Source organism: Sus scrofa, chromosome 7 (assembly GCF_054392235.1).
Source record: "Sus scrofa isolate SSC_HxYL_T2T_F1_AM1 chromosome 7, Sscrofa_HxYL_maternal_Yorkshire_Landrace_v2.0, whole genome shotgun sequence".
NCBI classification, from domain to species: domain Eukaryota; kingdom Metazoa; phylum Chordata; class Mammalia; order Artiodactyla; family Suidae; genus Sus; species Sus scrofa.
Genome location: NC_139389.1, coordinates 22,579,578 through 22,592,381, shown reverse-complemented (window position 1 = coordinate 22,592,381; position 12,804 = coordinate 22,579,578). Strand labels below are relative to the sequence as shown.

The 12,804-nt window shown below is 49.4% G+C and overlaps 5 non-coding genes across 5 annotated transcripts; all 5 read right to left on the bottom strand.

The window, feature by feature from the left end:
• Positions 1–1,139: 1,139 nt before the first annotated feature.
• TRNAA-UGC (transfer RNA alanine (anticodon UGC)) lies at positions 1,140–1,211 on the bottom strand. Its single transcript has one exon. It is a non-coding gene; the product is annotated as a tRNA-Ala (tRNA).
• Positions 1,212–5,885: 4,674 nt separating this feature from the next.
• On the bottom strand, positions 5,886–5,992 carry LOC146401291 (U6 spliceosomal RNA). The gene has a single exon (XR_014811532.1). It is a non-coding gene; the product is annotated as a U6 spliceosomal RNA (small nuclear RNA).
• Positions 5,993–6,453: 461 nt separating this feature from the next.
• Positions 6,454–6,526, bottom strand: TRNAF-GAA (transfer RNA phenylalanine (anticodon GAA)). Its single transcript has one exon. It is a non-coding gene; the product is annotated as a tRNA-Phe (tRNA).
• Positions 6,527–7,466: 940 nt separating this feature from the next.
• Positions 7,467–7,538, bottom strand: TRNAA-UGC (transfer RNA alanine (anticodon UGC)). Its single transcript has one exon. It is a non-coding gene; the product is annotated as a tRNA-Ala (tRNA).
• Positions 7,539–9,519: 1,981 nt separating this feature from the next.
• On the bottom strand, positions 9,520–9,591 carry TRNAA-UGC (transfer RNA alanine (anticodon UGC)). The gene has a single exon. It is a non-coding gene; the product is annotated as a tRNA-Ala (tRNA).
• Between the last annotated feature and the right edge of the window lie 3,213 nt (positions 9,592–12,804).

Below are 12,804 nucleotides of genomic sequence, written 5' to 3'. Positions count from 1 at the left end.
GTGAGTTCATTCATGGAAAAAGCTAAGCCATTGTGACCCTCGGTGTTGTCTAAAGGATTAGTGGGCTACGGAGCTCCCTTGTAGCACATCCCGGGTTAAGGATCCCGGGTTGTCTTTGCATCCCGCTGGGCGTGCTGCTGTGGTGTGGGCTTGATCCCTGGCTGGGAAAAGAAAGTTTCTAACTACCTGTACCTCTACCGAAGGGGGAAAAAAAAAAAAAAAAAAAAAGAAAAGGTAGACTGGTGCCTCAGGTACAAAACGACTGTGTCCTAAATATTTGGATGTGTTGTCCTGAATCTCTGTTCTCTGATGCTTCCACAGATGCTTAGGACTCCAGCTCCATATCGCTTGTGCATGCAGCCTTTTCAAGAGGGGATGCTCTCCCAAGCGATACTCGGAGGGTCCGTTCGGGACAAGTAGAAGGAGGAAGACTGTTTCCCTGACTCTTGCTATTTCTTTCATTTTGGAGTGCAGCCAGGACAGGACAGGGCAGTGAGTCTGTGTGGTGTATGAGCACGTCCTGCCTTCTCGGCTCAAACTGCAAAGCATCAGTGAACATCCACGCCTCAGTCTTTTAGGAGAAGGCAAGGACACAAGAAAGTGGCTTGTTTTTGACTGGGGCGACCTCTCCTATACCTGTCATCATGGCCAGCCTCAAGGGCCTGTGACCAGTGCATTTCAGGGGGCCTTGGGTCCAGCAAATCATGCAGCCAGTCTGTCCTACACTCACTGCTGGAGGATCCGGTGTTCTTCAAACCAGAGGAGGCAATTTTGTCCCCAAGGGACAAGACCTATCCAGACTTTCTAGCCTCTTAGTGTCAACCTTTCCCTCAAGCCAGAGGGGAGAAAAGAGCCTTGACCTGATCCATGATATCTAGGGTGAAATGCATGAAAACAAGATGGGAGGATGGTCAAGCGTATTTCAAGCTAAATGAAGGTGACTTACTTTCCAGCTCTCAGAGGTCTGTCTGATTTTAGCCCAGTGGTTGGTTTTTGTTTTTGTGTAGCCTAAGGCATGGCCAAGGCATAGTAGAATAGAATAGAGTTGGAGGACAGGAAGGCCTGTGCTTTCTCCTCCGGAGTAGGGAAGGGACCCTCTTCCTGGGCTCTCCAGAGGGAGAGGAGGGCCGCCTCTAGGCTGGAGGTGCCGGGGATTGAACCCGGGGCCTCGTGCATGCAAAGCACGCGCTCTACCACTGAGCTACACCCCCCCACGGCCAGCCAACACCTTCCCTCTTTACGGAAGACAATTGAATGGCACTATCGCCCGGCCTTGCTTTTGAGAACCTGCAACTGCTGGCATGAAGATATTTGACGCACAATGCCATTCTTTCTGAAGCTCCCTTACTGCCTTCTCTTTCACGGCGACACGAGGACAAAGGCAACTTCAAGCTAGGCAGAAAGGTACTGCGCCTACAGTCTATTCCCCCTGGTCAACCTACCCGCAAAGACCCGGCGGCACAAAACTCGAATAGAGGAAGGCAGAGAAGAGCCCTTTCCTAGCCCTGTCTCTTGGAAGAGTCTAGAATCCACAACATTAAAAGAGCAATGAGGAGATCTGACCCTACAGCCTAACCTCTCGCTGCAGATTTCCACGAGAAGGCACCACAGCTGCTGGAGGAATTTGCTGTCGGCAGAAAGGGCTGGGACAGGAAAAGGACAAGACAAGCTAGATTATCGTTCTATGCCGGGACGTGAGAAGGAGCTCAAAGACAGTAGTACCCTCAAGAGTACCTAGGCGTCACATCTTGGAAACACTAAGCATTAAAGTGATTAATACATGAAAGGATGGCTAAAATAAGAATCGTTGCGTTCATACTGATAAAAAAGAAGAGAAAGAAAGAGAAAGACACATGGGAAAGAAAGAAGAGAATGCTTATCCTGCAAAAGCATACCAATTATTAAATGCAGAGGGAAAGATTACCATCATTTTCTCCTATCCTATAATGATTGATTCAGGCAAAATTCATCAATCAGTGCCAAAGCCATGGGTGAAATTTTGATAAGCAAAGATGTCTTGAGTTTCCAGATGTATCCTCACATAGTTCTTATGAACATGGTAGCTTGACCATGTAGAAACTCAGCACAGAAGATCTTACCCCAAATGGTCAGAGTAACGTCATCATGATGGGCACGCTGACATCCTGTGGCTCTGAGGACAAGCTGAGAAGGACACAGCAACCCTCCTGTTGCATTCTGAGCAAAGTGCATCATCATCTGAAGCCAATCAGGCGGGAATGGCAGTCCAATCAAAACTGAACCCGAGTTATACCAGCCGACTTGTCACCTAGTCCTTACGAGATGCCAATGAATGAAAATGTCATGAGAGACAAGAAAGAGTTGAGAAATGGTCCCAGATTAAAGGAGACCAAGGAAACAATAACGTAAAGGAAACGGGTCACCCTGGCGTGGTCCTGGATCAGGGAGTTTGGGGTTTATAGGACATGATCAGGACAATTAGCAAATGTTGAATATGGGTGGTCTATTAGAAAATAGTTTTGAACCAGCGTTGAAGTCCCCACACTTGACAATTTTACTGTGCTGACATAGGGAGTGTCCTTAAAGGATACAATGGAGAATGTTGGGAGAAGGGATATATTTGCCAAACTGTCAAATGGTTTAGGGAACAAAAAAATTATATGAGGAGAGATAGAGAGAGGGAGAGAGAGAGAACCAGTAAAAATGGCAAAATATTGCAGTAGATGAACCTGGGCATGCAAGGTAGTCTTTGCAACTGTTATTTTATGTTTGACATTATCTCCAAGACCAGGTTTTAAGAATTCCTCCTTTTTACCACCGCCTTCCTTGTTGAGCCAAATGCTGCCGGAGGACATGAAAGGCAGCGCATGGTGATTCAGACCCGAGTGCTGTGCGTGACCCCTCTGGGATTTCAGACCTCCACGAGGAGATGGGAATGCGTTTGTAACATCTGACGACCCTCCATGTGGAGGAGGGACGACAAAGAACACTCAGAGCTGGCATAGGAGTTTGGTGGGTGCCATCTGTTTGCCTCTCCCCTCAGGGGAACAGGCAGCAAGAAGGTCCCTTTCCCTTCCCTGAGTGAAGCAGCCTGAAAGGCTTTGTCCCAAGTAAGACTGGGCCTGTTTCTTCTCATCCTGTCAAGACCTGGGGAGTCCCTCAGTGCTCTTTCTTTCAAAGAGAAGCCAAACTGAGCACATCGGGGAGCCTGTGTGCAGTTGCGTTTTTGGTTTTGGTGACTAGCCAGTGGTGTTGGTGCCTCCAAGGAGGGCGGCAGGAAGCCCCGTGGTCTCTACCCCATTGTCGCTGTGAGGAGAACCTTTTGCTTGAGAAATGGGATCTGCTGGCCGTTTTCAGCTGCTGTACCTAAGATTTGGCTGGTTGTGTCTGTTTGTTAGCACACTGGGCTTATAAGGGAAAAAAAGATATGGGAAATATAGGTTAGGTAGGAATGTAAATGTTTTGAATAGCAGAGATTTTCCTGACAAAACGGCTTTGATCCTGGAGAGTTTGTTGGAAAAGTGAACTTTCAGTTTGATGGTTCAGGTCTCTTTTCAGATCCTGGGAGTGTTTTTTGTTTGTCTGTTTCCCTTACTTGATGATGAGCCAAACCTCGTACAAGCCAGGTTTGTTCTGGAGAATCTTGTCCCTGCACTTACCTTTCTCACACGGAGCTCTTGGCTCAACGGGACTATGACAGCTGGAAACCGGAGTAACATCTGGTTGACTTGCGATGGTTCATTTATTCCGTTTTACTGCAGAGAAGGCAACCGTTGACTTAGGGAAGGTTCCTTACCACTTTAAAGAGGAAACTAGTATTGCCTTTAAGATGACAAATACGGAGGCGTTCCCTGGAGCCGCAGCAGGTTTCCGGATCCGGGATGGTCTCTGCTGTGGTGTGGGTTTGCTGCCTGGCCCGGGAACTTCTGCATGTTGTGCTTGGGATGGGGGAGGGGGGGGATTACAAATCTAGTGTGATGTCGATAGTCACTAGGGAGGAAAAGACATGGCCTGTAAACTAGAACATGCCAGGGAGGTTTTTGTTCTACAAATATTTGATACGGCAGAAAGCTGACCCGTTTCTTCCTAGACAAGGCGATTGACTGGATTACCATGTGAGTGAGGAAGTGGCAGCCTGAGAGGATCCCCACCTTTCTCTCTGAGGGTGGCAGGGATGCTTCTAGTGCCTGCCAAAGACACTGGGGACTTGCAGACTTAAGTCTGAACTGAGAGACCAGTGCCCAAACAGATAAGTCAGACCCGTGGTGAATGTAAGTTCTAAACCTCTCCTGCATTGTGGCCAGAGTGAGACTCCATAAGTTAGTTCATTGTGAATTCATTCATAGAAGAGTCTGGAGCCATTTAGTGACCATCAGTGTGGCCTAAAAGACTTGTGACGCGGAAGACACGAGAAAGCATAAAACCCTAAAACAGGGCGATTATAGCTCTTTCTCTTGACTTATGCCAGGGCTCCATTCTCTGAAGATTCAGGAAGCCCTGGGAACGGCAACTGATTTCCCGGCACACCCTAGGAACTGAGTGCCAGCCTCTCTGCCTTCTAGAACATGGTGGAGGAAGAGCTGAGAGCACACAAATGTGGAAATAGGGGCCATGCTTTCAGTAGGATGATGAGTCCTTTAGCGGAAGTTACCCGGAATTCTCATGCTCTTTGCCACGGAGAACACACATTGCTTTTCCCCTCCAACCAGAGGGATCAGGATGGCTGGTCCCCGTGCTTTCTTGTTTTCTGCCCTTTAATTTATTGGTGTCAAACTTCCCCGGATCCAGGAACACGAACTGCTCTTGAACTGAATTGGACGCCTCTTCCAGGTGAGTGGTGGGTGACGCACACCCTTTCCTGTCAGATTTAGGGAAGGTAGAGTTTGGAGGGCATCGACCCGTGGAAGATTTCCAGGGGGCAAGTTGAAATCTTACTCACAGACCCCCTAAGTTGACCCTGGGTCAGCATGGCACAGTTTTGGTTGTTGTTTTGTTGGTGTTCTGCAAACGATAAAAGTAAAAACTGGGGCTTGTTCATAATGTAGCTGGCAGTAGCAGGTGGATAATAGCGGTAACAATGGGTTGCATGAGATGACTACATCGGTTCCTCGATAAACCCACTTCCTTACAGGCGAGAGAAAGAATTCCTTGGCCACACGGTTCACAGCCAGGACGGAGGAGGGCAAGCTTCAAAGCCAGAGCCTCTTAGCGCACCTATTTCAGATCTTTTCTTGGGAGACAGGAATCCTGTCCAAAGACGGCTGGAGGTTAGTGGCTTCTGGACTCATTTCTCTTTGAAAATGTCAGTGTCATTCACGGGGAAAGAAGCTTTGGTCCCACACAATTATTTCGTGTTGAGGAGAGAGGGCGGGTGTCTGGGGAAACTGGGCCGCCGAGAAAGGAAGGAACTCATGATACTCACCATGAGGTGAAATGCCTTCAGCCCAGCAGTGTGGTCTGCAAACCGTGCTGTGACGTTTTGCTGGGGGTGTTCTGGCTCTGGTTGTGGGTGCCTAGAGGAATGGAGGGCAGAAAAGCGTCCATAACAGCTAGCGATTACAGTCTGTCTTTCAAATGGAATGTTCCCGGCGACGGAGAGAATGCAAAGGAGATTTGCAACCAGGACAAGGTCCATCCGATGCGTTAGCTGAGTGTATGTATGTATGTCCAGATCTGCAGAGCTGGGCGAACTCCTGGCATTTTTTTAATCTTGGCGAAACGTTTGAATTCCTAGGGGCTCAGGTCCTAGTCTCTTCGTATTTATTCTGCAGTTGTTGTCGTTGTTGTTTTCCTAACAACTGGCAAAAGGCTGCGGGACACCGCGCCTGCTCTTGATGTTTCGAGTATCTGCATTAAGCTCTGCTGCCTTATGGCTGGTAAGCTGTCGATTGGCTGTGAGCTGGGACTGGTCTTTGGAACGATTCGCGGCTGTGCCTGTCACCCTTCGGCAGGGGCAAGGCCGGTCTTCTCTGTGTGGTTCCAACGTTATTATACGTCCTGCCGAAGCGAGCACCCCTTTAACACTTTAAATGGTTGGAAAAAGGAAAAGGGAGGAGGTTATTTCGTGACGCGTGAGGTTTACGTGAAACCCAGCTTTCGGTGTCCACCCACAACGTTTTGGGCGAACGCCGCCGCTTCCTTGCTTTGCACAGCGTCTCTGGCCGCTTTGGGGCTGCCCCAGAGAGTTGTCGAGACGGAAGGGGTGTGTGGCACCTTGTCCCTTCTCTCCGCTGGTGAGCGCCCTTGACATCACAGCGCCTCGGCGGTAGTGCGGCGTTTTTCTGGGCCTGGCGCATCTGTGCACCGTAACATCTTACTGTCTTTAAGGAAAGTTACTCTCAGAGCTTGCGCGTTCCTGTGGCAAAGCGACATGTGGGCTTGGACCGTGAACTCCCTTAGGCCTGCGGGTGGACTGCTTTTCAACGCGCTGCGCTGGTAGAGGAGGGCGCCGGCGGGCAGCAAAAGGGAGCGCCTTGCCGAAACCCGGGATTGAACCAGGGACCTTTAGATCTTCAGTCTAACGCTCTCCCAACTGAGCTATTTCGGCCGCCCGGGCGAAGGGGGAGGGGGGCAGCGCTCCTGGCATTTCTGTTTCAAGAAGTGGGGTTCAACGGCGGCTGGCTAGGCTTCGGCTTCCCCACCTGCGGCGGTCCCGCGCGGAGTAGCCGTACCCCTGCCGGCCGGAAAGGCTTGGACTGTGTCCTCGGCGCTTGCTGCTCGCATCCAGTTCCTGACCGTGGCGGAGGGCAAGTGGAGGACAGAGATGGAAGAGACGTGCCAGGGATTCGTTGGAAAACCTGGCCTGCTCCTCGGCATCCTGCCTCGTGAGCCAGACACGACTCAGAAACGGCCTAAAGGCACTCTTCGGGGGCGTCTCTTGTTGTAGTCTTCGTTCTCTCGTCTCTCACAGTCTCCCGAAGGGCTGAGAGATGGGCTCCAATCACGCGGCACCTTTGCGGAAAGAATCTCCTGTGCACGAACACCGCCAGGCTGAACTCTCACCACCGTGTCCTCAACGGACAGGAGAGCAACTGCCGCAAACATGCGAAAATTTGAAAAGGCGTCACTCGTCACAAACGACGTTCCTCGCGCGAAACATCCTTTAAACGTTCTCCGAATCCAGGAACAACGCGGTGGCGGTGGCTGCCGACGCCGGTTTGGTGAAAGATGAGACGAGGGCGTGGTGAGAGTGATTTCCTGCTCTCAGAAGTCCTGGTAGTTGATTTTTGTGGCGTATCGATCGGCCTTGGCCAGGAGAGGAGTGATTGCGCAGAGTGACTAGAATGGATGGGTTTAAAAAAAAAAAAAAGAAAAGAAAAGAAAAGAAAAGAAGAAAAGAAAAAAAAAGAAGAAAAGAAAGAAAGAAAGAAAGACAAAGTTGGACGCATACTACTTTCGCGGCAGTCAGCAGGGACTGTGAGCCCCCGCCTCGCACTGTCTCTCCAGAGTTGAGAGCAAGGAAGGGCGGAGCAAGTGGACGTGGCGGTTGGAGGTGCCGGGGATTGAACCCGGGGCCTCGTGCATGCAAAGCACGCGCTCTACCACTGAGCTACACCCCCGCGGCTGCCGAAACCTCAGAGGCAGGAAAAGGGAAAGCAAACAAACAACCAAACACACAAACAAAAAATGGTATGGCAACTCCTCACGTGTTGGTTCGAAGCTCCGTTGTGTACAACCCGGTTACTTGCGAAACTCCTATTCCCTTTCGCCGAGGACATGAGGAGAAAGGCAACCGAATGCCGGCCTAAAATTTAGGCGCCCTTCCTAGGATCTAGTCCCGCTTGTCAGCCTACCCCAGTGTCAGGCCTACAGACAACTTGAATGGAGGAAGGCAAAGAAGAGCCCTTTCCTAGTTCTGCCTGTTAAAAAAAGCCTAGACTCAAAGACACCCAAGGGGCAAGGAGGAGAGCTGGTCCCCCATCTCAGCAGCTTAATACACATCCCCCCGGATGGAACCAAAGCTCCGGGCAAAACTGGTCACTAGAAGCACTAGGGCAGGAAAAGTACAAGATGCCCTAGACAGTCTTTCGAGTGCTCAAAAGAGGATGGCGTGCCCCAAAGAGCACAGTGTCTTCGAGTCCACTCTTGCAAACACTGAGCATTGACTTGAAGAGTAAACCGCCAAGGATTACAACCTCCTGGGTGAAAGAAGAATAGGACACCAGATAAGTGATGGCAATACGGGGTCTAAGTGAAGAGATGGGCGGCATCAAAAGGTCCCCGAATTACATCCTGAGAATGGTAAGAGAGGCCGTGTTGTCCCCCACAGACCTTGGGGACTTGGAGACTTCAGTTTGAGTTAAGAGGCCAGTGGCCAAAAGAGGTATCTCAGACACTTGTTGACTTATCCTTGGGAAAACTCCCACGTATTTTAACTAGACTGAGACTCCATGAGTTCACCGTGAGTTCATTCATGGAAAAAGCTAAGCCATTGTGACCCTCGGTGTTGTCTAAAGGATTAGTGGGCTACGGAGCTCCCTTGTAGCACATCCCGGGTTAAGGATCCCGGGTTGTCTTTGCATCCCGCTGGGCGTGCTGCTGTGGTGTGGGCTTGATCCCTGGCTGGGAAAAGAAAGTTTCTAACTACCTGTACCTCTACCGAAGGGGGAAAAAAAAAAAAAAAAAAAAAGAAAAGGTAGACTGGTGCCTCAGGTACAAAACGACTGTGTCCTAAATATTTGGATGTGTTGTCCTGAATCTCTGTTCTCCGATGCTTCCACAGATGCTTAGGACTCCAGCTCCATATCGCTTGTGCATGCAGCCTTTTCAAGAGGGGATGCTCTCCCAAGCGATACTCGGAGGGTCCGTTCGGGACAAGTAGAAGGAGGAAGACTGTTTCCCTGACTCTTGCTATTTCTTTCATTTTGGAGTGCAGCCAGGACAGGACAGGGCAGTGAGTCTGTGTGGTGTATGAGCACGTCCTGCCTTCTCGGCTCAAACTGCAAAGCATCAGTGAACATCCACGCCTCAGTCTTTTAGGAGAAGGCAAGGACACAAGAAAGTGGCTTGTTTTTGACTGGGGCGACCTCTCCTATACCTGTCATCATGGCCAGCCTCAAGGGCCTGTGACCAGTGCATTTCAGGGGGCCTTGGGTCCAGCAAATCATGCAGCCAGTCTGTCCTACACTCACTGCTGGAGGATCCGGTGTTCTTCAAACCAGAGGAGGCAATTTTGTCCCCAAGGGACAAGACCTATCCAGACTTTCTAGCCTCTTAGTGTCAACCTTTCCCTCAAGCCAGAGGGGAGAAAAGAGCCTTGACCTGATCCATGATATCTAGGGTGAAATGCATGAAAACAAGATGGGAGGATGGTCAAGCGTATTTCAAGCTAAATGAAGGTGACTTACTTTCCAGCTCTCAGAGGTCTGTCTGATTTTAGCCCAGTGGTTGGTTTTTGTTTTTGTGTAGCCTAAGGCATGGCCAAGGCATAGTAGAATAGAATAGAGTTGGAGGACAGGAAGGCCTGTGCTTTCTCCTCCGGAGTAGGGAAGGGACCCTCTTCCTGGGCTCTCCAGAGGGAGAGGAGGGCCGCCTCTAGGCTGGAGGTGCCGGGGATTGAACCCGGGGCCTCGTGCATGCAAAGCACGCGCTCTACCACTGAGCTACACCCCCCCACGGCCAGCCAACACCTTCCCTCTTTACGGAAGACAATTGAATGGCACTATCGCCCGGCCTTGCTTTTGAGAACCTGCAACTGCTGGCATGAAGATATTTGACGCACAATGCCATTCTTTCTGAAGCTCCCTTACTGCCTTCTCTTTCACGGCGACACGAGGACAAAGGCAACTTCAAGCTAGGCAGAAAGGTACTGCGCCTACAGTCTATTCCCCCTGGTCAACCTACCCGCAAAGACCCGGCGGCACAAAACTCGAATAGAGGAAGGCAGAGAAGAGCCCTTTCCTAGCCCTGTCTCTTGGAAGAGTCTAGAATCCACAACATTAAAAGAGCAATGAGGAGATCTGACCCTACAGCCTAACCTCTCGCTGCAGATTTCCACGAGAAGGCACCACAGCTGCTGGAGGAATTTGCTGTCGGCAGAAAGGGCTGGGACAGGAAAAGGACAAGACAAGCTAGATTATCGTTCTATGCCGGGACGTGAGAAGGAGCTCAAAGACAGTAGTACCCTCAAGAGTACCTAGGCGTCACATCTTGGAAACACTAAGCATTAAAGTGATTAATACATGAAAGGATGGCTAAAATAAGAATCGTTGCGTTCATACTGATAAAAAAGAAGAGAAAGAAAGAGAAAGACACATGGGAAAGAAAGAAGAGAATGCTTATCCTGCAAAAGCATACCAATTATTAAATGCAGAGGGAAAGATTACCATCATTTTCTCCTATCCTATAATGATTGATTCAGGCAAAATTCATCAATCAGTGCCAAAGCCATGGGTGAAATTTTGATAAGCAAAGATGTCTTGAGTTTCCAGATGTATCCTCACATAGTTCTTATGAACATGGTAGCTTGACCATGTAGAAACTCAGCACAGAAGATCTTACCCCAAATGGTCAGAGTAACGTCATCATGATGGGCACGCTGACATCCTGTGGCTCTGAGGACAAGCTGAGAAGGACACAGCAACCCTCCTGTTGCATTCTGAGCAAAGTGCATCATCATCTGAAGCCAATCAGGCGGGAATGGCAGTCCAATCAAAACTGAACCCGAGTTATACCAGCCGACTTGTCACCTAGTCCTTACGAGATGCCAATGAATGAAAATGTCATGAGAGACAAGAAAGAGTTGAGAAATGGTCCCAGATTAAAGGAGACCAAGGAAACAATAACGTAAAGGAAACGGGTCACCCTGGCGTGGTCCTGGATCAGGGAGTTTGGGGTTTATAGGACATGATCAGGACAATTAGCAAATGTTGAATATGGGTGGTCTATTAGAAAATAGTTTTGAACCAGCGTTGAAGTCCCCACACTTGACAATTTTACTGTGCTGACATAGGGAGTGTCCTTAAAGGATACAATGGAGAATGTTGGGAGAAGGGATATATTTGCCAAACTGTCAAATGGTTTAGGGAACAAAAAAATTATATGAGGAGAGATAGAGAGAGGGAGAGAGAGAGAACCAGTAAAAATGGCAAAATATTGCAGTAGATGAACCTGGGCATGCAAGGTAGTCTTTGCAACTGTTATTTTATGTTTGACATTATCTCCAAGACCAGGTTTTAAGAATTCCTCCTTTTTACCACCGCCTTCCTTGTTGAGCCAAATGCTGCCGGAGGACATGAAAGGCAGCGCATGGTGATTCAGACCCGAGTGCTGTGCGTGACCCCTCTGGGATTTCAGACCTCCACGAGGAGATGGGAATGCGTTTGTAACATCTGACGACCCTCCATGTGGAGGAGGGACGACAAAGAACACTCAGAGCTGGCATAGGAGTTTGGTGGGTGCCATCTGTTTGCCTCTCCCCTCAGGGGAACAGGCAGCAAGAAGGTCCCTTTCCCTTCCCTGAGTGAAGCAGCCTGAAAGGCTTTGTCCCAAGTAAGACTGGGCCTGTTTCTTCTCATCCTGTCAAGACCTGGGGAGTCCCTCAGTGCTCTTTCTTTCAAAGAGAAGCCAAACTGAGCACATCGGGGAGCCTGTGTGCAGTTGCGTTTTTGGTTTTGGTGACTAGCCAGTGGTGTTGGTGCCTCCAAGGAGGGCGGCAGGAAGCCCCGTGGTCTCTACCCCATTGTCGCTGTGAGGAGAACCTTTTGCTTGAGAAATGGGATCTGCTGGCCGTTTTCAGCTGCTGTACCTAAGATTTGGCTGGTTGTGTCTGTTTGTTAGCACACTGGGCTTATAAGGGAAAAAAAGATATGGGAAATATAGGTTAGGTAGGAATGTAAATGTTTTGAATAGCAGAGATTTTCCTGACAAAACGGCTTTGATCCTGGAGAGTTTGTTGGAAAAGTGAACTTTCAGTTTGATGGTTCAGGTCTCTTTTCAGATCCTGGGAGTGTTTTTTGTTTGTCTGTTTCCCTTACTTGATGATGAGCCAAACCTCGTACAAGCCAGGTTTGTTCTGGAGAATCTTGTCCCTGCACTTACCTTTCTCACACGGAGCTCTTGGCTCAACGGGACTATGACAGCTGGAAACCGGAGTAACATCTGGTTGACTTGCGATGGTTCATTTATTCCGTTTTACTGCAGAGAAGGCAACCGTTGACTTAGGGAAGGTTCCTTACCACTTTAAAGAGGAAACTAGTATTGCCTTTAAGATGACAAATACGGAGGCGTTCCCTGGAGCCGCAGCAGGTTTCCGGATCCGGGATGGTCTCTGCTGTGGTGTGGGTTTGCTGCCTGGCCCGGGAACTTCTGCATGTTGTGCTTGGGATGGGGGAGGGGGGGGATTACAAATCTAGTGTGATGTCGATAGTCACTAGGGAGGAAAAGACATGGCCTGTAAACTAGAACATGCCAGGGAGGTTTTTGTTCTACAAATATTTGATACGGCAGAAAGCTGACCCGTTTGTTCCTAGACAAGGCGATTGACTGGATTACCATGTGAGTGAGGAAGTGGCAGCCTGAGAGGATCCCCACCTTTCTCTCTGAGGGTGGCAGGGATGCTTCTAGTGCCTGCCAAAGACACTGGGGACTTGCAGACTTAAGTCTGAACTGAGAGACCAGTGCCCAAACAGATAAGTCAGACCCGTGGTGAATGTAAGTTCTAAACCTCTCCTGCATTGTGGCCAGAGTGAGACTCCATAAGTTAGTTCATTGTGAATTCATTCATAGAAGAGTCTGGAGCCATTTAGTGACCATCAGTGTGGCCTAAAAGACTTGTGACGCGGAAGACACGAGAAAGCATAAAACCCTAAAACAGGGCCATTATAG